The 25,718-nt window shown below is 42.4% G+C and overlaps 1 protein-coding gene across 1 annotated transcript in view; it reads left to right on the top strand.

Moving 5' to 3' along the window:
• LOC135207400 (RAB6-interacting golgin-like) overlaps positions 1–25,718 on the top strand; it is a 93,186-nt gene that overhangs the window by 6,266 nt on the left and 61,202 nt on the right. The window lies entirely within an intron of this gene.

Below are 25,718 nucleotides of genomic sequence, written 5' to 3' on the forward strand. Positions count from 1 at the left end.
TAAAGCCAACTGTCTTTTGCACTTCCTTAGTGTGAAGCTTTCCTTTCAAATCTATTTGATTCTCAATAAACCCATTCTTAATAATTACAGAATTGCTTTTCAAAACAAGTTTTTTGTTTTGCAACAAACCTGTTTCTTGTAAGTAACCCATTTTATGGTCATTTTTGAGGTAATTACAGGCAGTCCCCAGTTATCGGCTATCTGGTTTTATGGTGCTTGTCTAACGCCATAAAATCTGCGATTTATGGCGCCATAATGGGCCAAGTTCCGGTTATCGGTGCCTTATAAATAATAGAGTTATATATAGCCCCATAACATAGCAAACAGAGGCGCCATTGGCGCCACAAATCCCCGAGTTTCGGTTAATGGTGGTTTTCGCTTATCAGCCACCCCCCAGAAACAGAACCCCCACCGATAACCGGCGACTGCCTGTATAAGTACTACAATAGTATTGAGTTTGTGTGAAAAAAATTAATGTAAAAATAACTTGTTTCTTATATAAACATTACTTTATGGTAGCCTGATATTGTATTAGGGCAATCTCTAGGCTCTTCACAGAATAAATGCATCTAGGTCTCTGGTTAGTCTTTGGACCAGTTGCAGTGAAGGAGGACACTTCTCTTAAAATAATGTGCAGGTAGTCCCTGGTTATCAGCTGCCTTGGTTATCAGCAATCCGATTTTACAGTGCTTGTCTAGCAATGATGATAGCTCTCTACCATAGCTTGAAACAACATCTCCGGTGGCTCAGAGAGAGGTTGTGATGACATCATAGATGAAGATGGAGATGACATCACAACAATGGGAGGCAGGCACACCACTGCAGCTGATGTCATAGGCTGAGAGGATGCTGGGAGTGACGTCATGACATCTTGAATGGCACCGCTGGTCAATGGCCTCACTGGCGGAGCAATCAATAAAGAGTGACCCAGTAAGCGTTGACATTCACAAAGGCGTCCTGCTAGGAAGCAGCACACGAGAGCCAAAGTAGTGTAGGCCTGGAGGTGGGGGTACTGTCGAGGGGGCTGGGGGGGTGGGGGTGACAAGCAGCCAAGAATATGAGAGTAGGACATCCAAAGAGGGAGCATGCCGTAAGCCTAGAGACAGCCAAACAGCCACCATCTTGTTTGATTTGGAATCTGAAATAAAGGAAGCAGAAGGCGTAGCCTCCTCCCTCTCGGGAAGGACATTATATCCTATGGGAGAGGGGGCTACATTAAACATAATCTTATCCCGTGCAACTCCCAATACTTCCAACGATGAATCGATGAAAGAAAAGGAATGCTTCTGGAAGAAGGGGATGTGGAACCATCCAAATGGGGAGGAAAAAAACCCCCCCAAGAAGGGCAAGTAAATAATGGATGATCCTCCCTCTTCTTGTGGCATGCCCTCCACTGTGACACAGACCAGGAATGACATTCTGGGCAAGAAATGCATTTTTTTCCCCGATAGAGCCGAAACATGTTTTCCATTAAATTTGAGGACCTGCTGCTAGCTTAGTGTTCAATAATTTTTTATTAAAATTTTTATGCCAATAGATAAAATATCCATACTATTCAATATGCAAATCAAAATGAGTTTGAAATCATAATCTCAAAAAATACAGCTACGCCAAAATTATGAAATTGTACACCAAAAATTTTTTTATTTTTTTTAAAATTCTTTTCGGACATTAAATATGAAAAACGAGTTCAAAGTTTTGAAAGGAAATAACAAGTGAGAATCTAGTTTATAAAAATAATTATTGGGGAGACGAAACAAGTTGTTTCAGGGCTCAGTGGGATACACTGGGGCATCGCTTATTCGCGAATCAGTATTCACATTTTGGTTTTTTTTTCTTGGACCACTCTCATGCTATATCGCTGGTATGAATTGCATCATCGCGGGACAAACGTGTTGCGTATGCAATGTTTATCGGTAGGCTAAACCTCGGCCGCGGTCAGATAATCACCAACATACATGAAACAACTCACGTTATGATATTAACTGACAATAAAAGTAATAAAACTATTCTCACCTTATATATTCAAGGTACTGTGGTCCCCCCGTATTCGCGGGGGATGCGTACCAGACCCCCCCGTGAATAGTTAGAACCAGCGAATGTTTGGAACCCCTATAAAATGCTAAAAACAAGCCTATTTTGTTAGTTAAAATTCAAGAAAAACCAACTAAAAATTTTCCTACATGGTTTTTTTAAATAGTCTTATCACAAAAAGTGCATTTTATGATGAAATTCATCAAAAAAACCAGGAATTTGTGGATATTTATCATAGAAAAATACCGCGAATGCGCGAATTTTCCGCGAATAATGCAGGGAAACGTTCCCGAGAGAAATCCGCGAATCTGGAGAACGCGAATACGGGGGGTCCACTGTATATGTATGACATTCATTGGTAGGCTAAACCTAGTTGCAGTGCGATAACCACCAACATACATGAACAGATTCACATTATGATACGTATTAACTGACAATAAAGGTAATAAAATCATTCTCACCTTATATATTATAGGCATATCTCTGAATTAAGTTCCATTCGGCAACTAAAAACAGTGATGATATTGGTAAAATGACATCAGTTGATTATTTTAAGAATGTAAACAAAACCAGAAAGCAAATGGTAGATCGCATGTTCATATCATAATACTATAGTAATATGGTAATCATACATGCAACAGTGTTATTAAAATTATCATTATTCTTAATACACAACTATTATTCAACTTTTGCTAATGGATATCTGTCAATGTTACAACCAAATCAGGCAAGTCTCTCTCTCTCTCTCTCTCTCGAGAGAGAGAGAGAGAGAGAGAGAGAGAAACAGCCGATTGCTGACGTCATCTGCCATAACTATCAAGCGTTTATTGAGTTGTGTTTAAGTTGTCACTGCCGATATTCAATGGTGGCTTCCAAAGGTTAAAATAAAATAAATTTTTTACTCATTCTTCATGTAATGGAGATCTGAAGAAAGAATCTCTCTCTCTCTCTCTCTCTCTCTCTCTCTCTCTCTCTCTCTCTCTCTCTCTCTCTCTCTCTCTCTCTGCGACGAAGTGTAAATGAAATACGTAAAATAATTTTTTACCTTCTTTATTATCGTCATATCTTCATAATAAAAAGGTTATTCGTGGAATAATTTCATATCAGTGAAATCAACTTTTATCTCTGTGAAGCCAGCCAGCTGACAAAATGTACGTACATATATGAAAATCAAATTGTGGTAGTGTTCACATTGTAATTGTACTAGTCATGGTAGTAATAATAATGTCTGGGAATACAGGCAGTCCCTGGGTTACGACGGGTTTGGGTTACGACGTTCCGAGGTTAAGGCGCTTCTCAATTATATTCATCAGACATTATTCCAGGGTTACGACACATGTTCCAGGGTTACGACGCCTACAACACTCATCTGGCAGATGAAATATGACACCAAAAATGCCAAATAATCAATATTTGAAGTTTTTTTTTATGAAAAATGCAATAAGAATGCAGTTTACATAGTTTTCAATCCACCAAAAGCATTAAAAGTAAGGTTTTCTTAGGATTTTTTATGATGTTCCAGCTTACAACGATTTTCGGCTTACGACGCATCTCAAGAACGGAACCCCCGTCGTAACCCGGGGACTGCCTGTATACGTAACATTCATTTCCAATACACAATATCATTGTGTATTGTTTAGAATGATCATATGTACTCTGCATTGTCAGGGGTTTGTGGCACAATGAAACAAACAAAATAAAGTTTTCCTTTTAGGCTACATGTTTTGAAAAACGCAAATAGAATCGGGTTTGCAACTTCGTCTTTTTATTTTTATTTTTTATTTTTAATGATACAATAACTATCATTTGTACTACTAACACGGATCTGTTGAGTCCAGTGTTACCAATTTTGCATTTTTAATGCTAGCTTTCATTTTCTTGAGGTAATTAACAAGAAAATTTTCAATTCAGCATCTGGAAGGAAAACTTGCATTTGTTTTCAAATACATCTAGCATACGTATTTTGACATTAAAACTTTGTATTGTTAAGTTTAATATTTCTTTTTATTCTACTATGTCTGATATATCATGTAAGAAAAAAGAACAAAATCTTGCAAAACCATTTTCAGCAACTGAACAGAATAGGTTACGAAATTATTAGGAATCATGTAACGTAATGTACAGTAAGTTCCAAAACTGAAGCGACAAATTTCAGAGAATTTCGTTCGAAATTCACTAACTGGCAACTAACTCGTAGCTGAAAAATATATATTTTTTTCTACAGTGAAAGCTCTATGAAGCAAAATAAAGCTAACATATGATGCACAAATATCAAATCTATGATATTTATAACAATCATAAGAAAAAATTTGGGTAATAGTAATTATTTTAAAGTATAACAATTACTTCAAACTATAGAAACGAAACTATTTGAAATACTCGTTCAACACGGGATTACCAACATTACCAATGTATATTTCGAGCAATGTGGAAACAAATATTTAATATTATAGTGTATTATCAATTATTTTAGCGAGATGCATAAAACCATGCAAGTATCAAATAAAGAATGTGAAGGGAAAATCTCCGCGACATTAAACATAATCAACCATGAATGCACCTAGATTCAATGGAGAAGTTGGGGGTGGTTGGTAGTTCTGATTCTAGCTTGTAGGAGCGAGCGAAAAACACCTTCTTCGAGAAAGGCTCTAACCTCTGCTGCTACCTTCAGGTGACTAGGCCTAGTTCCGGGCATTGCAAGGCTTACAATGCAGAGCCACTGTCTGTTATTTAGGCAAAGATAGAACCTTCACCGACACCAGGACCTGTCCTTGCACCTGGGAAACAGACTCGCTATATAAAAAATAAGAAAGTCGGTCGCAAGCAACCATAAACAACCCGTAAAATCACCATCTGGTTAAGTAGGAGAAGACAGACCCCAACCACCCCTTCGCCCCTCTACCTCTACCTCTACCTCTACCCACAATACTAACTCCACCTTTTTCACTTCAACCTATTACCTCAAATCTTCGAATCATCCCAACCTGTGAAATTTAAGACTGAATTTGCATAAGTGGGGCGTATCATAAGGGAGTGATATCACCCAAATTCATATTTCTTCACTGACACCAGTAATCATTGCATTCGATCCGTCAAGTATCTGCATACAGAAATATATATATATATATATATATATATATAATATATATATATATATCTATATATATATATATATATATATATATATATATATATATATATATATATATATATATATATATATATAAAGAAGCACCCGAGATGACCATAGGCCTAGTGCTCGATTCTTAAAACAGACCTCTGGTTATTCCTGATAGATAAAAACTTCCTGAGAGAGAGAGAGAGAGAGAGAGAGAGAGAGAGAGAGAGAGAGAGAGAGAGAGAGAGAGAGAGAGAGAGAGAGAGAGCATAACAGGGGGTACTCGAATTAAAATAATGCTCTACAGGCATATTCACACTCCGGATCGTATGGACAAGAATAGTCTCACTTATGCACTGGCAAAAAAAAAAAAAAAAAAAAAAGTGGAAACCTACGAAAATACTTGTTTGGTGCGACCCTGAACGCAATCCGCAGCATTGCAGCAATCGAGAAATTCCATGAAATTATTTTCCTAACAAGCTGGAAAATATATTTCCTTGATTCTTGAAATAGGCCTAACCATGTAACCAACGCTAAACGCGCACATAACTTGGATTTCGTTTTTTTTTTTTTTTTTTTTTTTTTTTCACACCAACTTGTCTTATTTATATTTCATTTAATCAGATGCTAAACATCTGTGCTTTATCAAAAGAAATCATAATAACTTTCGATATAACGCTATAAAAGTAGAAAGTTAATTTACATATATTAGGCCAATGCTTATGCACACGGTTCCTGCTGCCACTCTATGGTAAACACTTCTATCACACTTTGGAAGCCGCAGATGTTTCTTTGGGGAAATTCTTTTTTTTCTATTAATAAACAATACTGACTAACATTGATCATTCACTGGGGAAATACTTTGTGCGCTTATACAGTTAATCACTGGTACGTTTGATCAGATAAATAGGATGACAATAATTGGAATAAAATATACTAACTGGCAACCCCACAAGTTTCTAAAGAAGTACGATCAATTCTGAGATTTGTCGCTTCACTTCTGGAACTTACTGTACAAGTACACTGTGTATGTTAGAAACGTGTTTGAATCGAAAAAGAGAGGAATTGGTTGACATTGGCTGAGTGGCATTGTTGTGTGTATGATGTGAAAAATCTAGCAAGAAATTGCCATTCCCATTTGGCAACACTGGCCTGCCCACGTTTTATGTTGTTATTGAAGTCGTGTTTGCCGCGTTCTTTAAATTGTACCCATATATACGAGTTCATTATGGGGCATCCAAAAGCTCCGATTCTTTTACTCTTATGGGAAAGAAGCCTAAACGTCAGATGAAGGTTATTACGTGTAATATATTGACATGTGTTGTGAAGAAAAGAGGCCCACATGAGCATGCATATGTAGGCTTCTAGCTGTAATCCAAAGGCTAGTCATATGTACAGTAGCATGTATACTACATATATTTTTAAGGCTAATGTTGTAAAATAACTTTGAAACTATCTTGAATTTAGTTTAAGGTGATAGTTGAAGACATATTTGGTGAACTAAAGTAGGCAGATATAAACATTGGAAGAGTGGTCTTGGGTGGGTTAACTATTAAAGTAGGCAGTCTTTAGCAATTATTGAGGGGGGTACCAAGATATTTACTTATCACGAGGGGTTCTGGGCCCTATCCCCCGCAATTATCTTGGCCGTACTGTAACTTAATAATTTTCCCGTACACACATCGGGTTACTCGGGCCAGCTTTTTTCGGAATTTCTGTGGAGCTTATTATTTGTTATTTTAGCTGAAATTTGGTACATTTTTCAAATAATATGTATAAATTACTGGAAAAACAAAACTTATAACTTGTTTTCACAATTATAAATTTTATAACATTCGAAAGTCAAAAATAAATTTTTAAAATTATTTGGGAGAAAAACTTTTTCATAGTAAACCTGATTTCAAAAAAAAATTTTTTAAGTGCAAACCAAAGATATGTGTTCATATTATATCCCAAATACTAAATATCCTGGTTTTCTTTTGTTTAGGTAGACATCTCTACTCTCTGAAAATTGGAGAACGCAGGCCTGGGGTGACATCTGCCCAGAGATCTTTAGAAATCTAGTTGCTTCTGCTCTTAAGAGGCTGAAGGAGGTCATTCTCCACAACGGTGGACCTACATAGATTAGGAGATTGCTTGGCGAGTACCCTGATGCAATATAGTTTTGTTTTTCCACTTCTTAGATTTACTGATTTTTTTTTTGTGGCATCACGTGTCGAGGGCTCGAGACTGCAATCCTTTTTGGCCAGCATAGTAGGCATCAGTCATCCTCTACCATCCATCAAAATAAATGGTCCATTTTCCACTCTTGGTGCAGAAGAAATCAAGTCTTTTCTCAAAAGTCTGTGAGTGAGATTGCTGGTTTTCTTCTATAGCTTAGGATGTCGAGAGGATTGTCATCTTCTACATTTAAAGGGTACAGGGCAATGTAAGCTCTGTTTTCAGGTATAGGGTACAGGGCATTGTTAAGATCTGTATTCAGGCATAGGAGCATGGACTTGTTGTCAAATCAAGACAACTGATTTGATTAAGTCTTTTGATACCTGCAAGTGTAAGGACACTCAACAAGTTTCTTGGAATTTAGACATGGTCCTAAAACCGTCTGGCCCTCCCTTCAAACCGCTGGCTTCTGCTTCTTTCAGGAATTTAACCAGGAAGACCCTTTTCCTAGTAGCCTTGGCTTTGGCCAAAAAGGTTAGTGAAATGCAAGCTCTCGATAAAAGGGTTGGTTTCTTGAACAGACGCATCATGTTCCTACACATTAGGATTTCTCCCTAAGAACAAGAATCCTGCTAAGCCTTGGCCTCATTCTTTTACCATTAAAAACTTGGCTAACTTTCTAGGCTTGGAAGATGAAGAATGTTCTCTCTGTCTGATGAGAGGTCTTAAATTCTATCTTCGCAAGACTGAAGATATTAGAGGGGATTCCAATAACTTATGGTGTTCTGTGAAGGACCCCTCTCGGCCTCTCTCTAAGAAAACTCTCATTATTCCTCAGAGACCTCATTTATGAGGCTCTTCCCAGGTAGAAGTAGAGGTTCTACTTATTCTGAAGATGAAGGCACATGAGATTAGGGCAGTAACTACATCTCTGGCCTTTAGGTATAACCTTTCTTTGGCTTCCATTCTCCAGTTCAGGTAAGACAGTCCCTGGTTATTGGCAGACTCTGTTAATGGCGATCTGGTTTTATGACACTTGTCTAGTGCCATAAAATTGGCGGTTTATGGCACCATAATGGGCAGAGTTTTGGTTATCCGTGCCACAAGGTGCCGATAATTGAGTTATGTCTCCATAACTTATTTAACAGAGGTGCCATTAACTGAAACTCGGCGCCATAAATCACCGAGATTTGGTTAATGGCAGTTTTCGCTTATCAGCACCCTGCTGAGAACAGAGCCCCTGCCAGTAACCGGGGACTGCTTCTATTGGAAATATGGGTCGGTCTTTGCGACCCATTATTTGCCTGAATCCAAAACAGTTTTTAATAATTGCAGTACAGTGGTCTCCCCGTATTGATAGGGGACGTGTACCAGACATGCCCCCCCCCCCCCCTCCGCAAATAGTTGGAACCCTGTTAAAACACTTAAAACCACCTATGTTTTTTGTTAGTTAAAACTCAAGAAAAACCCACTAAAAACTTTGATACCTGGTTTTTTAATAATTTTATTACAAAAAGTACATATGATGATTGAAATAAAAAAAAAAAAAAAAAACAGGAATTTGTGGATATTTCTCATAGAAAAATACTGCGATAGGCAAATTTCCTGCGAATAATGAGGGGAAATGTTCCAAAGAGAAATTTGCAAATGCGTGAGTCCGCGAATCCGGAGAACGCAAATATGGGGGTCCACTGCACCTTGGGTCTGTTTATGGTGGCTGGCATGGCTCTAGGGGAGGAACCATTCCTTCCTACCTTACTCTTCACCTTGAAACTGAGTGTTGGGTCCTAGGGGAGTCTGGGGGCACTTGGTACTGGATACCCTCCAGAGTTGTTGGTAGGGTGGTGGTGTTGTGCTTTAAATTTTTGGTGTAGGTCGTTGGGCATTCTGGCGTTGTATTATGGTACTGTGCCCAGGGCAGGGGCAATGTCTCTGCTTAACTAGCACTCGGAGAAGTCCTCTCTGTAAGGCTCCCGCTGTGTAGCAGGTGACCCTCAGTTATGCAACCACACCTCTACAAGTTGAGATGAGCCACACCAGAGGTAAGCGACAAGCATTGTATTAATGCTAGCAACTTTCTATTATCATCTCATTACCTTTAATGCTTTTGAATAGTTCACATCCATGAATCCCACCTCCTAGCAATATGGGAATCAGCTTTGTAATTACTTCATAAGTTACATAAAAATTATATGCAGTAATAACTTGAGATACGAGTATGATTCATTCCTGGACTGAGCTCGTAAGTCAATTTGCTCGTATCTCAATTCAATTTTTCCCATTCAAAATAACTGACAAAAATTTCATCCCTTCCGGCTCTCTAAAAACACCCAAATCAATAATGATAATAACAAGGGAAAAAACATGTTTTTAATTGCTATATAAATGTAGTACTGTACACACAAACACAAAATGATATACTAATAAATGTATGCTGTGATATGAAATACATAAAATGTGGTTTTATTATGAGTTCTTACCTTCAAGACAGATGATAGCAGTTAACGGCGGTTTGTACGAAGGAGGGAGGGAGAGAGTTGGACGGTACTGTTCCTTACACATAGCGTAACACCTAATCTTAAAATTAACTGAACTTGGCTTAATTCTTTTTAACTTTTAATTCTTTTTTACTTTAGCGAAACACTTAAAACTTGAAATTAACTAAACTTAGTTTAATTTTTAAAAAACTTTTTATTCTTTTTTACTTTAGCATAACACTTAAACTTAAAATTAACTTAACTGAACTTAGCTCAATTTTTTTTAAACTTTATTCTTTCCTATTTTTTTTTTTTACTTTTTTCTATTATGTACGTACGTATTTACTGTTCTTAACTTATCTTTGCTCTTTTTGCCTCACTTTCACTTGCTGCAGGCCTTTGAAACAAAAACCTCTCTAAGGAGCTATACATTCAACTAACCTGTCAGAATATACATAGCTACTTACTCCGTCGTCCGACAGAAATTCGAATTTCGCGGCACACGCGGCAGGTAGGTCAGGTGATCTCACCACCCCGCCGCTGGGTGGCGGGAATAGGAACCATACCCGTTTTCTAATTCATATTTTTTCTGTCGCTTGGAATGTAAACAACGTTTGCAGTTCCTCCTGATGGATTTTCGTGTTTCATCGCCATCGATCGTCTGGGCTAACTTTTACAGGGAAGTAATGGATCTTTGGTTCGACATACGCTTTTGTTAACTTTTAGAATTTTTTGATAAAATTAACTTCGAAATTTAGAAGATTAGTGACGTGTAACTACTGAAGTTTTCGGTAGACACTCATCCACTTTCCACGAAAGTGAATTACTTATTCTTTCATGAAAGGGAATTACTTATTATTTATTCATTAATACAAATAAGTGTTAGTGTTTGATTGAGGAAAGTATATCTTTCTTCCTCCAGTTGGGGAAGTCATAAAGTAACTATCCTTTAGAAGCTTTATTAGCTCTGTGTTAACGAGCAAATTATTAGTAGTAACAGTACTAGTAGTTGTTGCATCCTCATCACCTTCTTACTCCGCAGAATCTACAATATCATATTTGCAAATTGTAGACTTTGGATATATTTCAAATGCGAACTCTTAGAACGTAAGAAGTGAATATGTGTTTTCCCCCATTACAATGGAGGGTGCGTCTGATCGGCTCTGTCTCGCTCTCAGGTCTAGACCCTCCTTCCAAGCTCACAAGCCCAGAGAGGGAAGGAATGTCGAAAACCGTAAGGAGGTTTCAGAGAATCCCCAGCCGTCAGGCGTCCCCGTCGGCAGGTTCTGTAGAGCGTCCCAGACTGCCAGGGATAGCCATTGGAAAGGCATCCTAAAACAGTGTTTTCTCCCTTTTTATGCCTACGGTTCCTCGATGGATAGAAGAACTTCAAATGAATGAAAAATGGCGAAGATCCTCGTATAATTGCCTTCTGGTAGAATATTCAAAATGAGAATGACATTAATCGATCCACCTTTCGGAATCAGGCGACGATTTAGCGCCGTTCTAATATTAGAGATCATTCGATAACTTTTGTGATAAAGTCATTGTTCGAACATTTTTTTTTGTTTTTTTTTTTTTTTTCGCAACTAGACGAGAGCGCTATCCCATGGGGTTATGAATTGTTATTTCAACATAAGATTCGCCAATCGGTGCATTTTTAGATATAAATCTATATGATGAGAACGATTTAGATTGTTGTCAATCGAATGAATTATATGGATCTCGTTGAGTGATAAAGCATATATGTATGACTTTTTAAGCTTCTAGCTCCTACCACGCTTAGGACAAATCGCCTTAGGACTACGGTATGGCAAGCATAGACACATACCGAAATTTATGCTATAATGGTCAAGTGAAATCCTTACAAAATTTCCTAAATTAATACGGTTTTACCTTAATGTAACAGTATTATAGAGGATTCTATTACGCTAGAGTATGAGTTATATGATGCTATCGTGTCTTCGAGAAAGTGATCGGAGAAGCATATCTTTATTGGTGGATTGAGAGTAGGATAGAACATTTTTCTTCGTGTTAGAAGAGGTTTTTCTTTCATGAATTACCAGTACCCTTCTAGGACTTTCCTAGGAAGGAATAGGTTTTAAAAGAATTGTTTATACGACACCTATTTAGTTTCTAGACTTGTCGAAGTCTCGTTAGCTTAATTATGCTTATATAAAAACTTCCTGAAGTTCGATAATAATTTATAAGATTCCTTTATTTAATGGAGTAACTGGCAACTCTGGAAAGGGAAGGCCAGACTGCTTTTGCTTTCGCTTTGAAATTTGAAGACCAACGCAGTCGCAGTACCTTCTTCTTCTCAGTCGTGAGAGGTCGTTTTACAGCTCTCTCTCCTGCGGAATGGGATAACTAACCGTATCTCTTCCCTACAATCGTGGCCTTAGCCTCGGATTGAGGGAATACTGAAGCTATCATAAATAAAATATTGTCTGCCTTTGTTAGGAATCTTTCAATAAGAAGGATATTACAAACCTTTCAATGCTGTTTACCGTAGGTAACATGATTAAAGGCTTCTAATGCAGCAGAACTGATATTATTTAATAATGCACTCATACTTACGAAAGCATGACTTATTAGAATACATACTTAGTGAGAAGAGTGATGTAATAGAGATTCACTTCAAGACTACGGTATGGTTAAGTCTTTCGAGAAAGGACACAACCGTATTTAGAATCGGATATTGCGCAGAAGTTGTATGAGTCGGATGGGAAACATTCTTTTAGTGGGAAATGGTTTTTCCCTGAATGGATTATACTACGTATATAAAAGTTTTTCATAATAAGAACGGAATTAACATATGAAAGGATGTCGGGTACCATAAAGACACAGATGTTCTGGCACATAACATAAAAGATAATTAGAGGAGGCGCCAGCCTGGCGCAGATGCGCCACCCTGGCGCAAGTTGCGCCACCCTGGCGCAAATTGCGCCAGCTTGGTGCAATAAGCCTAGAGCACCATCCAAAATATTTCTCGTTTGAGCGAGTTATTAAACAAACGCAATGCAAGAATTTGCGAGTCCGTGAGAACCTCGATCGACGTTAATAACTGTTAAAGTATGTTTAACATTTATTGCAAAGAGTTGTGAGAACCTGCGAGAAGTCTTCTTCATAGATCTCTTGGCAAGAAGAAGACGAACAGTCCTTCCTGTAGACTGCTTCCTTTTCCTCAAACCATGCCATAAGGAATCATAAGCGCCAGCCAGACGCCTGGCTCTAACTAGAAAATAATTAGTTAATAGATATACCTTAGAGCAAATTATGCTTTCCTACATAGAGCTGGGAAGTTACTCAGTCCCTCACACTGGAGTGGTCCTTCTCGTTCAGGAAAAAAGGGGGGGGGGGGGGGTGGCGAACGGACCCGAATTACCGAGGAAAGAATAATTCCCCTTCCGATATACTCGTATTAGAGGAAAATTGAGAAGAAACATCCAACTATGGAAGTACTGATATTGTTATTTTTATATAGGATTCTACAGCCACCTCTTTCGGTAGAATTATTAGGATTTTTTTCCTTTTTACAAGCACCTTTCTTCTTTATGATATCGAGATTTCTGACCAAGGTTGCAAGTAATAGGCCATAAAGGCTCCAGGCCAGGCTTTAAACCATGGCGATAGGCGACAACCGGCGCGCGAGTCGCCCGCCAGGGCGAGGCGCCAAGGCTTTAAACCAGGCGGCGGAGCCAGCTTTAACCAGGCGAGGCGCCAGCCAGGCGCGAAGGCGCAGCCAGGTGCAGGAATCATCCAGGAATTTCTCATGTCCTATTAGGTATTTGATAGACTTTCCAAGAGTTTTCCTCTTTGAGAACTGACACAAGATCAGTTTTTCCTGACAGTGACACAAGTTGTCGCACAGGCGGCCATGCCCTTGTCAGGATTAAACTGAAATTGCGGAAGTCTCTAACAAGAACAGACTTCTCATGTCAGGTAACATAGTGGTCGCGTGAGCGACTTCTTTCCTGGCAGAGGAGTTGTTTAGGAGACTCTTTTTGCCAGATCAACCCTCTACTGACAATTATTCTAGATATCGCACAGGCGAACGTAGTACGTGTCAGGATAAGTGGGTTCTTTTCCTGCTTTATAAGACCTTTACATGGTGAAGAGAACTGATATCTTTAGAGGTCTCTCGCTTTCCTCAACCTTTATGAGACAAGTGATAGAAAATATATCGGACTCATAAGTTTAATCTGGGTGCAGGTTTTTAGAAAGACCTTGGCACCACTTTTTTATTGCACGTTTCGGCTAGTCCCTTGAACCATGCAGCTCCTCTTTCTCCTCTTTCATTGTTATTACCAGGATGGTATATTATCCTACTCCCATGTAAAAACATATAACAAGGGAGACCTTGTAATGTTTTGGTACTGGAAAAAGACTCGTTAGGAGCTCTCAGTATTGGTGAGAGGCTCTTCAAGTATCTGAACCGTACATTACGGCCTGATGTCCTAGGATAGGAATCTTGAATGATTCTCCTCGATCCTGATCAGTTAGTAGGAGAATAGGATAATAATTATTTGTTTTGCAGAATAACGATGATAGAATTTTTCCATTCTCTCGTGCCCAGGCACGAGGACAGGAAGAAAGAATATAAGAGAGAGGTAGCAATATACGCCATCTTTTATGTTTATAGAAAGGGAATAAAATTTAGTCTTTTTCCCCTAAAAGATAAACTCTTTACAGAATGTAAGACAAAGGGCGTCAAAGAAAGAGAGGATATATGTTATGCCTCATTTAGACTTAGTGAGGTTGGATTCTCAGAGGTCACGTTCTTCTCACAGCAGGTTTTGGAAGTCTTTTCCAAGACAGTCTGAATATTCTTTCACATCTATTTTAAATGGACCTTAACAACCTCTCCACTCTGAGTCTGTCTGCGTGCAGACTGACCAGAAGTGGACATGAATGAGAGGATGTTTTCAAGGTAAATGACAGTAGTCATGGATAAGATATATAATTACTGCAGATCGTGCTTGAGGAATGAGGAAAAACTGTCCTCTTCCGATACCTCTGTGAACCACATAGCGTTTTTTTCTTCCCTTTCAGAGGGAAGAATTACCTTTGTATATATCTGCTATCAAAGAACGCAGTAAAAGGCTATACTCTGTCTCTATAAAGGGAATTGGAGATAGCAGAGCATTAAGATCTTCGGGATCTTACACAATACCTCTATACGACAAGACTTGGAGATCTTATAGTTACAATGGGATCCTATTTGGGCCTCAGATTCCGTGTTCTGACAAGATGGAACTGCTCCTCATCAATGTTTCTCTTGGTACTAATCGACAAAAGGACGAGTGAGATTTTGGGCTTGGAATCTGGAATCAAATTCTAGAAAGACTCGGCAATGGGTTCCTGCCAGCATGGTATGTTTGGCAAAAGAACTATAACCTTTTATTCCTGGATCAACGCTTTCAGATAAAGGATTCGTTGTCCAGGCAATGTATTTACGTTTGTTATCTAACAAAAGAAGATAGATTTAAACAGTTTGCTGGCAGAGTCTTAGGAATACGATGAGGGCTCAAAACTACTTCCCAGAAGGTTCAAAGAGATATATTTAAAGAACTAGAAATTGGGAATCCTCCCAATTTCAGCTCAGAGTCTCCTTAAACTTCCAGGCTCTTTCCCTGTCTTCGTGCAAATGGATAGGGAAGATTTTGCAACGAGAGAACTCGTCAACATGTGGGAAGAGTGCTCGTTAGCAACTGAAGTATCAAGTATGATCCTCCTCGGAGGAAGACTGGTCTCTCGGACTATTAGATTTCCTATCGTCTACTGGATGTAGCCGACTAAAATTACCTCCCCTTGTTGCAGAGGCCATAAGCTCAAAGTGAAAGAATTTCTTCCACCCTTTTCCTTTCTCCTGATAAACGATTGTGGATGTTCAGACTTTCGGACAATGTAGCGCCAATCAGGCGCCAAATGCCAAACAGGTATAAAGACGCCAGAGCAAGACAGTCCAATTAAACACTGTCATTGTCTGATGAGGAGAAGGAGTTAGGCTCCAATCTGGCGCAGATGCGCTAGAGGCGAATAAATCAGGCAAAGTGTCCGAGGTGGACATCGGCAGTTTTCATCGAGACTCTTAACAAGCTCGAATCTCCAGCAAGTGGGGAGAAGTCAGCCAGGCGCGAGGCGCCAGGCAAGCGAAGCACCAGCCAGACGCGAGGCGCCAGCCAGGCGCGAGACGCCAGGCAGGCGCGAGGCGCCAGGCTGGCGCGAGGCACCAGCCAGGCGCGAGGCACCAGCCAGGCGCTAGGCGCCAGCCAGGCGCGAGACGCCAGGCAGGCGCGAGGCTCCAGTCAGGCGCGAAGCGCCAGTCAGGGGCGAGGCGCCAGGCAGGCGCGAGGCGCCAGTCAGGCGCGAGGCTCCAGTCACGCAGCGCCTGCCAGGGGCGAGGCGCCAGCCAGGCGCAAGCCAGGCTCTGGGCTTCATCTAGAAGAGATCTGTTGCAAAGAAAGCCCTGGTCTTCTTTGGAAGAGTGGAATCTCTAAAGCACTTCTTGAGTAACTTGACGTTTCCTTCAAACAGCTAAGAATTAAAAGCGCTTGAAGTGCGAGCTTTAACAATTCTTGTTCTTTCCATAACAATATGTCGTGAGAGTCATATTAGCTGTATTACGGGAGATGCAACTCTGTGTTTGACTTCTCTTGCACGAAGGAGATCAAGTGGGCCTATGAGAGATCCTCTCTCTTTGTTATACGTGTCCACGGATGCGTTGCTGGGATAGGGAGCCGACACTGATCCTTAACTAGTGAATTAAAACTTTTTTATTTTTTATTTTTTTTTTTTATTTTTTAACATAAGTGTATTATTTTTCTGGGGTTATTGAAATGAGTTTGGGATAGCTCTTTTCAAATTAAGCACAAACCCTCGTGTTTAGGATCAGGTGATCGGGATCGGTGTTGTGCTCCTTAATTATGCCAATAGGCATTGGTGTATTGTCTTTAAGTGGATAAGACCCCATTGACAAATGACCACTAGATTCTGTCAAGTAAGTGGATAAGACCACCATTGACAGATCTACAAGAACTCTTAGCATAGGTCACATCCTCGCTGAGGCTCTTGAGACGAAGCAGACTACTAGCAATAGCTAGGAAGTCGACCCTTCGTCTAAACACATAGGAACCAAGGTTTTATTTATTTATTACCTACAACGTATGTTGTTTACCTGTCTATTCAGTAATAGCTGTCTTTTACCCTCCACCAATGGTGTGAATCAGCTTTTATTGTATATATCTGACAGGTAAGTTGAATGTATAAAAATGATATTGTTTATGATACAATAAAGTTTTATACATACTTACCTGGCAGATATATACAATTAAATGGCCCACCCAGCCTCCCCTCAGGAGACAGCTGGAAGAAAAAAATATGAATTAGAAAACGGGTATGGTTCCTATTCCCGCCACCAGCGGCGGGGTGGTAGATCACCTGACCTACCTGCCGCGTGTGCCGCGAAATTCGAATTTCTGTCGGACGGCGGAGTAAATAGCATGTATATATCTGCCAGGTAAGTATGTATAAAACATTTATTGTATCATAACAATATCATGTTTCTGAATGAGTAAGGCAAGTGTCATTAAAAAGAGCTGAAGCACAATCAGTAGACAATTTATCAGGGTTCCTTTTCAATAAAATCAGAAACATCCTGCCACTTAGCCAACACTTCCTTAATCTCCCTTGAAGAAGTAAATTAATCTGATTCAATCTCCTCCTAGCTACTGATTTCTTGCAACAACTACGAATGTTGCATTGTTTGTAGCTCGATCAACTCCTCAGCCGTGAGTTCTTCTTGATGCTCCTCAACAAGGAGGCTCCAGCCCCATGAACTTTCCTAGAGACACAATCTCCTCCAACACAGAGGGGCCGGCTCAGGCTGCGGATAGAACCCTTCAAAATCCCATTCAGCTCCAGAATCAGGCCACAATTTCTTCCATACTGAATTTAAGGTTCTTTGGTTACACCCTGCCATGCTTCATCAATAATTTTCAAAAAATTTACAGTGTTGACATGGTCCTTCCAAAATTCACAAAGGGTGAGGTTGGTATTATCTGTGACGTCAAAGCATTTCTTGAACAAATGCTTTGTGTACAACTTCTTATAATTCGAAATGACCTGTTGGTCCATGGGCTGGAGCAGTGGAGTGGTGTTTTGGGGGGAGATAGAGGACCTTAATGAAATTGAATTCATCAAGAATGTCATCTTCAAGACTTGGAGGGTGGTCAGGGGCATTATCTAGGATGAGAAGACATTTCAATGGCAGGTTTTTTTCCAGGAAATATTTCTTGACTGCCAGACCAAAGGCCAGCTTTACCCATTCCGTGAAAAAAATGCCTGGTAACCCATGCCTTTGCATTAGCTTCCCACATCACTTGAAATTTTTCTATCACGATCTTGTGACTCTTGAAAGCTCATGGGTTCTCGGAGTGATACACTAGCAGTGGCTTGATCTTGCAGTCACTGCTGGCATTAGCACATAAGACTAGAGTCAGTCTATCCTTCATGGGTTTATGGCCTGGCAGTTTCTTCTCTTCATCTGTGTTGAATGTCCTCCGTGGCATCTTCTTCCAAAAAAGACCCATTTCATCACAGTTGATGTAACCTTCCGCAGCAATAAGTGCAGCAAATCGTTCAACGTACTCCTCCGTGGCTTTTACATCTGAGCTCGCAGCTTCCCCATGCCTCACAACCGAGTGGATCCCAGTTCAATTTTTAAAATTATCAAACCATCCACAACTAGCTTTGAACATCTCCCTAGCTGGCGTTGATGTCTCCCAACCCTTAGCTGCTTCCTTTTGTTTCAAATCTTCATAGATTGTGCTGGCCTTCTCATAGATGATAGTCTTAGTAATGCTATCGTCTGCCAGCTGCTTCTCCTTAATCCACAGCAACAGAAGCCTCTCCATCTTGTCATTTATATTTGTTCATAAGTTAGACATGAGGGTTATGCCTTTGGAAGCCTTCGTGCTCTTGATAGCATCCTTCTGTTTGAGAATTGTACATATAGTCGATGTACTCCACTTGTAAACACGCGCCAACTCTCCCACGTGGACACCACGCTCATGTTTCTCAATAATTTCATGCTTCACCTCCATCGTCATCATGTGTTTTTCCTTCTCATTGCCAACCTTACCACTCGCTTTCTTAGGACCCATCACTTATTACAAAAAATGTTCACAAATACATTGAAAATAATGTAAATAACGCAAACACAACATGGGAGACGCTCAGAAGATGTGTATGGAAGTCGATCGACGACCGCGTGGACTGAATGAGTGATGCTGGTTCCTGGCGTTCCCAAGTGCATGGCCATCTAGCATTAGCATCTGGCATCTGTAAGCGTGGGAAAGAAGATCTTAAGTGTGCTCGTATCTCAATTTTGTGCTCATTTATCAATGCAAAATTTTGCTTGAAGGCTGGGTCGTATCTTGGAATGCTCATATTTTGGAGCGCTCGTATGTTGAGGTATTACTGTATTTTTATAATAAATTATATTTTATGTATAGTACTTGCCAAGTAATTACAGAATGGAAGTCCACCTCTCATGGGTGATGGGATATATAAATAAATTGAGTTCTCTGCTATCTTGTTTCCCTTCTACCCCAGGAGTGGGCAGGGCTACCTAACTTGGTAAGTATACATAAAATGTTATTGTTTTATAATACAATTAAGTTGTTCATACTTACCTGGCAGATATATATATAGCTGTATTCTCCGAAGTCCGACAGAATTTCAAAACTCGCGGCACACGCAGTGGGCGCCAGGTGGTAGTACCCATCCCCCGCCGTTGGAGGCGGATATCAGGAACCATTCCCATTTTCTATCATATTTTATCAGTGCCACTGTCTCCTGAGGGAGGTGGTGGGTGGGCACTTAATTATATATATCTGCCAGGTAAGTATGAACAAACTTAATTGTATTATAACAATAACATTTTGTTCATGAGACTTACTTGGCAGATATATATAGCTGAATCCCACCTTCGGATGGTGGGGAAGAGACAGATAGGATTTGTAGGAAACTTAAATTAAGTAGAGATATACACCTTGGTTCCTCACCTGTTAGCAAAGTAGACTCTGTGATTACTGTCACTACGCCTGCTTGTGCTTAATCAGAGTTGCCAGCAGGTGGAGACCTGTAGTGCTGGTGCGCTCTGAATGCTCTGTCAACGGGGACGTGACCTCAATGTGACAAGAGCATAGAGCCATACAAATGAGGGCAACGAAGCAACTGACCACCACCTGACCAACTAACAAAGACCCCCTGAACACTAAGCTAAAAGATGGGAGGTCTTCACCAAAGCCTACCACCAACCAAAAAAACACATCAACTAAAAACTAACCTAAACCTAACTAAGGATAGGGAGAGAGCTACCTTCAGCCCCCAAGACTGTGTCTGCAGAAACGTATGGCCCAAGAGAACAACAGTCCTCGTATATCGTTCTCACATCTCTCAAGTAGTGTGAGGCGAATACTGAATTGCTCCTCCAAAAGGTGGCGTCAAGGATGTCCTTGATCGACATGTTCCTTTGGAAGGCAAAGCGAGGTTGCAACAGCTCTGACCTCGTGAGCTTTCAACTCGCAAGAGGCTCAAATCGATCTGTGTGGAAGACGAATGAGCCTCTTTAATGATGTCCCTCAGAAAGAACGCCAAAGTCGTTCTTGGATAACGGTATATCGGGTCGTTTAAAACCGAACCAACACCAGAGATTATCTGAGGGACCTCGTACTTCTTTAGTCTTGTGGACATAAAACTTTAGAGCCCTGACAGGGCACAGGACTCTCTCAGGTTTCTTGGCCCACAAGGCTTGTCATACCCTGATTTCAAAGCTCCTTGGCCAGGGTTCGACGGGTTTTCATTCTTTGCTAAGAAAGTGGGACTCAAAGAGCAAGACAGCATTGTCCCCTTTGAAGCCCACTCTCTTACAAATGGCCTGAATTTCGCTAACTCTCTTCTTCGCGTCGCCAGAGCAGTTAGGAAAAGAGCCTTCTTAGTCAAGTTCCTAAGAGACGCTTCATGTAGAGGTTCGAAAGGACTCGACATTAACAGTCTAAGGACTAAATCCAGTTCCAAGAAGGAGGCCTCGCCTGAGGTATCTTGGATGTCTCAAATGATCTCAGGAGATCGTGAAGATCCCTGTTATCAGACAGGTCTAGTCCCCTGTGTCGGAAGACTGCCGACGCATGCTCTTATATCCCTTGATGGTCGGGCACCGCCAGCTTCTGCACATTTCTTAAAAATAGCAGGAAATCGGCTATCTGGCTCACAGAGATAGAGGAAGAGGAAATTCCCTCCTTTCTACACCATGCCCTGAAGGAAGCCCACTTCGACTGGTAAACAGCTCTCGAGGACGTTCTCCTAGCATTGGCGATCGCCTTTGCAGCTGCTTTAGAAAAACCTCTCGCTCTGGCCAGTTTTTCGATAGTCTGAACGCAGTCAGACCCAGAGCGGAGAGGTTTCGGTGATATCTTGCGAAGTGGGGCTGTCTGAGTAGATCTTTCCTCCAGGGCAATGTCCTCGGAAAGTCTATGATGAATGACATTACCTCTGTGAACCATTCTTTCGCCACATCGGCGCATCAGGGTCAACCTCGTCCCCTCCGATGCCGCGAACTTTCTTACTACTTCCCCCATGATCTTGAATGGCGGGAAGGCATATAAGTCCCAGGTTCGTCCAGTCCCAGAGCAGTGCGTCTATCGCGACTGCTCCCGGAGTCCCAGCACAGGGAGCAACTAAAGAGGCAACCTCTTTGTTCTCGACGTCGCAAAGAGGTCGACTAACGGACACCCCACAGTCTCCAGAGCTCTCGACAGACGTCCTGGTGCAACGTCCATTCCGTCGGCAGGATCTGATCTTGTCGGCTGAGAAGGTCTGCTCTGACGTTCTGGACTCCTGCGATAAATCTCGTCAGGATCCTTATCCGTCTCGCATCTGCCCACAGCAGAATCTCCCTCGCTAAATAAAACAGAGGACGGGAGTGTGTACCTCCCTGCTTCTTTAGGTACGCCAGGGCTGTGGTGTTGTCCGAGTTTGACTTGGACTACTTTCTCTGCAACCTTTTGTTGGAAGAACTGTAGCGCCAGAAAAACTGCCGCTAGTTCCTTTACATTGATGTGCCAGGACACCTGTTCCCCCCTCCAGGTGCCTGACACTTCCTCCCCTCCCATGTTGCTCCCCATCCCGACACCGAAGCGTCGAAAACAACACTAGGTCTGGGCTCAGAAGCTTTAGGGACAACCCCTCTCGAAACTTCCGAGGATCTAACCACCATCTTAGATGGTTCTTCACCGATTTGGTGATGAAAAGGGTTGCATCCAGATCCTCTCTGACTCTCCATTCGTCTGCTAAGAAAAACTGGAGAGGTCTGGAGGTGTAGTCTTCCCAGGGAAACAAACTTTTCCAGCGAGGAAATGGTTCCCAGCAGACTCATCCATTCCCTCGCCGAGCAAGCTTCCTTCCCCAGGAATGCCGAGACTTTCTCTAAGCCTTGCAGCTGTCGTTCCTGGGACGGAAACGCTCGAAAAGCCACTGAATCCATCTGAATCCCCAGATACACGATGGGACTGTGTTGGGTCAGATGCGACTTTTCGAGGTTGACTAGAAGTCCCAGGGACTTCGCCAAGGCCAACGTGAATTGAAGGTCCTTCAGACACCTTTCTTCTGACGATGCTCTGATAAGCCAATCGTCGAGATACAGGACACTCTTCGATTCCTGCAGAATGTAACCATCTCGCTATGTTCTTCATGAGCATGGTAAATACCATCGGAAGCCGTGCTTAAAACCGAAACAAAGGGCTCGGAATTGCCAAACTTTGTCCCTTAGCAATAAACCTCAGAAACTTCCTTGAAAGAGGGTGGATAGGCACGTGAAAGTATGCGTCCTGTAGGTCCCAAGGACACCATCCAGTCGCGCCCGGTCTTAAGGCTCCTAGAACCGACTGAGGTGTTTCCATCTTGATTTTTTTCTTTTCTACGAAAAGATTCAGGCTGCTTACGTCCAAGACTGGACGCCACCCCGACGACTGTTTTGGTACAGGAAAAAGTCTGTTGTAGTATTCCTGGTGACCCCAGGTTCCTAGGACCTGCTCCACCGCTCTTTTTCGAGATCATTTGTTCCAAAAGATCTAAAAGAACCTGCTGTTTCTCCCCTTGATACGACGGGGAAAGATCTCTGGGAGTCGTTGAAAAGAGGAGGAGGGTCTACAAATGGGGATCTTGTACCCCTGTTCTACTATCTTGAGGGACCACGCATCTGTATCTCTCTCTCTCACGCCCCCCCCGCAAAGAACTTTAGCCTGGCTCCGACAGGCATCTGAAGGACTTTCTTTTCATTTCGAGGATTTAGGTTTGAAGGAACCTCTTCCTCTTGCAAGTCCTCTCCCTCGAGGAGCAGCTCTCGAGGGAGGAGCGCTCCGAAAGGGTTTAACCTTCCTAGAGGTCGTCCAGACGACGACGTGATAGGGACTGCAGGACGTCTAGAAGACTGGGCCAAGAGATCCTGGGTAGCCTTCTCTTGTAGGCTCACTGCCAGGTCCCTTACATAGCCTGGGGGAAGAGATGGCTCGAAAGAGGTGCAAAGAGAAGCTCTGCTTTCTGCGATGCAGAAACAGACTTCGCTGTGAAATTGCATAAGAGCGCTCTCTTCTTAAGGAAAGCAGTGCCGAAATGAGACACTAACTCTTCCGAACCATCCCGGACGGCCTTGTCCATGCATGACAACACATTGGACAGCTCCCCCAGACTCAAAGAATCAGGACTCCTAGATTGAAGATCCAGGGCTCCTAGGCACCAGTCTAGGAAGTAAAGACTTCCAGAGTCTTTAACAGACCTTTCATGTGATGGTCGATCTCCGTTGGTGTCCAAGAAATCTTCGCGGACGACAAAAGGGATCTCTTCTGGGCGTCTACCAGACTAGCAAAGTCCCCTTGGGAAGAAGACGGGATCTTAATTCCTACTTCCGATTTGGTCTCATACCAAATGCCGCCTCTCCCACTCAGTCTTGAAGGAGGAAGGGCGAAAGTCGACTTGCCCTGATCCTTTCGACGTTCCATCAGTCCTGTAATTTTCTTGAATGCTCTCTTAGTGGACAAGGAAGTCTTCATCTCCACCACTCCGAAACCTTGCCCGACTTCGAAGACGAAAACTGAGACGGCGGAGACTTAGGAGCTGCAGGCTGGAACTTCTCCCCAAACAAAGAACGTAAAAAGTCGTACCAGCACCTTGTAGTCGGAACCGACGAAACTGACGGCTGTTCTTCCTCCACCCTGAGTCAGCCGGACTACTATGTTCTCCTTCCTCCCTGAAGAGCAAAGGAGATAGAACCTCTGGAGAGGGCGTGCGCCCAACGGGTCTAGCCTTCAACAAAGGCTTTGAGGGGAAGGACTAACATCCGCCTCTTCAAAGCGACCGACCTTCTGTCGATCTTTAGAGCTCGAACCACGAAGTGCGTCCTGACCTCGCTGCGTGTCAAGAGAGGAAACTCTAAGTCTCTCTCGAGGAGCGTCCTTACGCTTGACGCTCAAGCGTCCAGCTTTCGCTTTCAAAGCGTCCTTCTGAGCGCTCTCAAAAGCCTTCTCCACAGGCAAAGCGTCAAACAAAGCAACCCGACGAGCGTCTTCCAAAGCGTCCTGCCGAGCGTCTTCAAACGCGTCCCTCCAAGGCGTCCTGTCGAGTGTCCTCAAAGGCGTCCTGACTCGCGGGCGGAGACAGCGACGAACGAGGAGACAGAGAAGGAGACTGCCTCGTCCTCTTGACAGGCAGTCTATGCGTCCTTCCTTCGCTTAGGCTCAACTGCTGCTGGGCGAGTCTTCCGAGCCATTAGGTCGACAATTGGTCTTGAAGCGACGCAAGAATACTCTTCGTAGGTGAAGAACCGAGAGGAGGTGAAGGGCTGCGCCTGCGAGAAGACGAGGGGGTGGGGGGACGCCTCCTTCCTTCTCACAGGAACAGCAACCTGCCTCTCCGAGGCGCGAGAGAAGCGCTTCTCAGCGTCGTCCTCGGACGACGTCCTACCTCCTCTTCTGTGGAGGAAACGCGTCATACGACGCAGGCGACGACCGCAACGAGAGCGGAGAGAGGGGACGTAAAAGCGTCCTCCCTAGGAAAAGTCCTTTTCAACGGACGCGAGTCACTCCGAGAGCTCCACCCCTTGCGCGGGGAGGGCGCCTCGGAGGACGAAAAACAGTCCTTTAGGATGCGAGCCTGAGCACGCTCCTGGCAGCCTGGGAAGTAGCAACAGGTCCTACCGAAGGGACGCCAGATCGGTGGGGAGCCCCCGTAACCCTCTTGCGGCTTTCGACATGCCCACTCCCTGAGGTCTGGGAGTCCGACAGAGGTCTAGACCTAGAGGCATTATGGGGCCGATCTGACGCCCCCATCCACAACACTAGGGGCACGATCACACACTTTTAGTCGAGCCGTTTTTCAAGGGCCAACACTTTGGACTCTAGAGTGCGCAATGACTCTAGAATCAGAGAAATGGCATTACCTTCTCCAGACACAGAACTAGGGCCCTCAGGCAAGCAACACAGGATTTAGGTGAAGCAAATTCTACTGGTGTTAATATAGGCGAAATGTTACTTCCCTTACCTTTCATAGAACCGCTCTTAGAGGAAGACCTCCTGATCCTATCGCGTTCTAACTTACGCCGATAGGATTCATACACCTTCCATTCATCCTCAGGTCAACAACCTTTTGCATTCATGCAACGATCAACTAGCAGACACAAACATTGGCCCCCTAGCCACCCCATACATACTGTGTGGGGGTCTACCGATGCTTTCGGTAGCCTCACCTTGCAATCACTCCTCACACACACTCTGAAGCTCACTGAACTTGATCCCGACATCACGTCATAGAAAAAGCAAATCCAAAATCCAAAAACAGTCCACTATCGCGTATGCAATCCAACAATCCAG

This window comes from Macrobrachium nipponense, chromosome 32, assembly GCF_015104395.2.
Source record: "Macrobrachium nipponense isolate FS-2020 chromosome 32, ASM1510439v2, whole genome shotgun sequence".
Lineage (NCBI taxonomy): Eukaryota > Metazoa > Arthropoda > Malacostraca > Decapoda > Palaemonidae > Macrobrachium > Macrobrachium nipponense.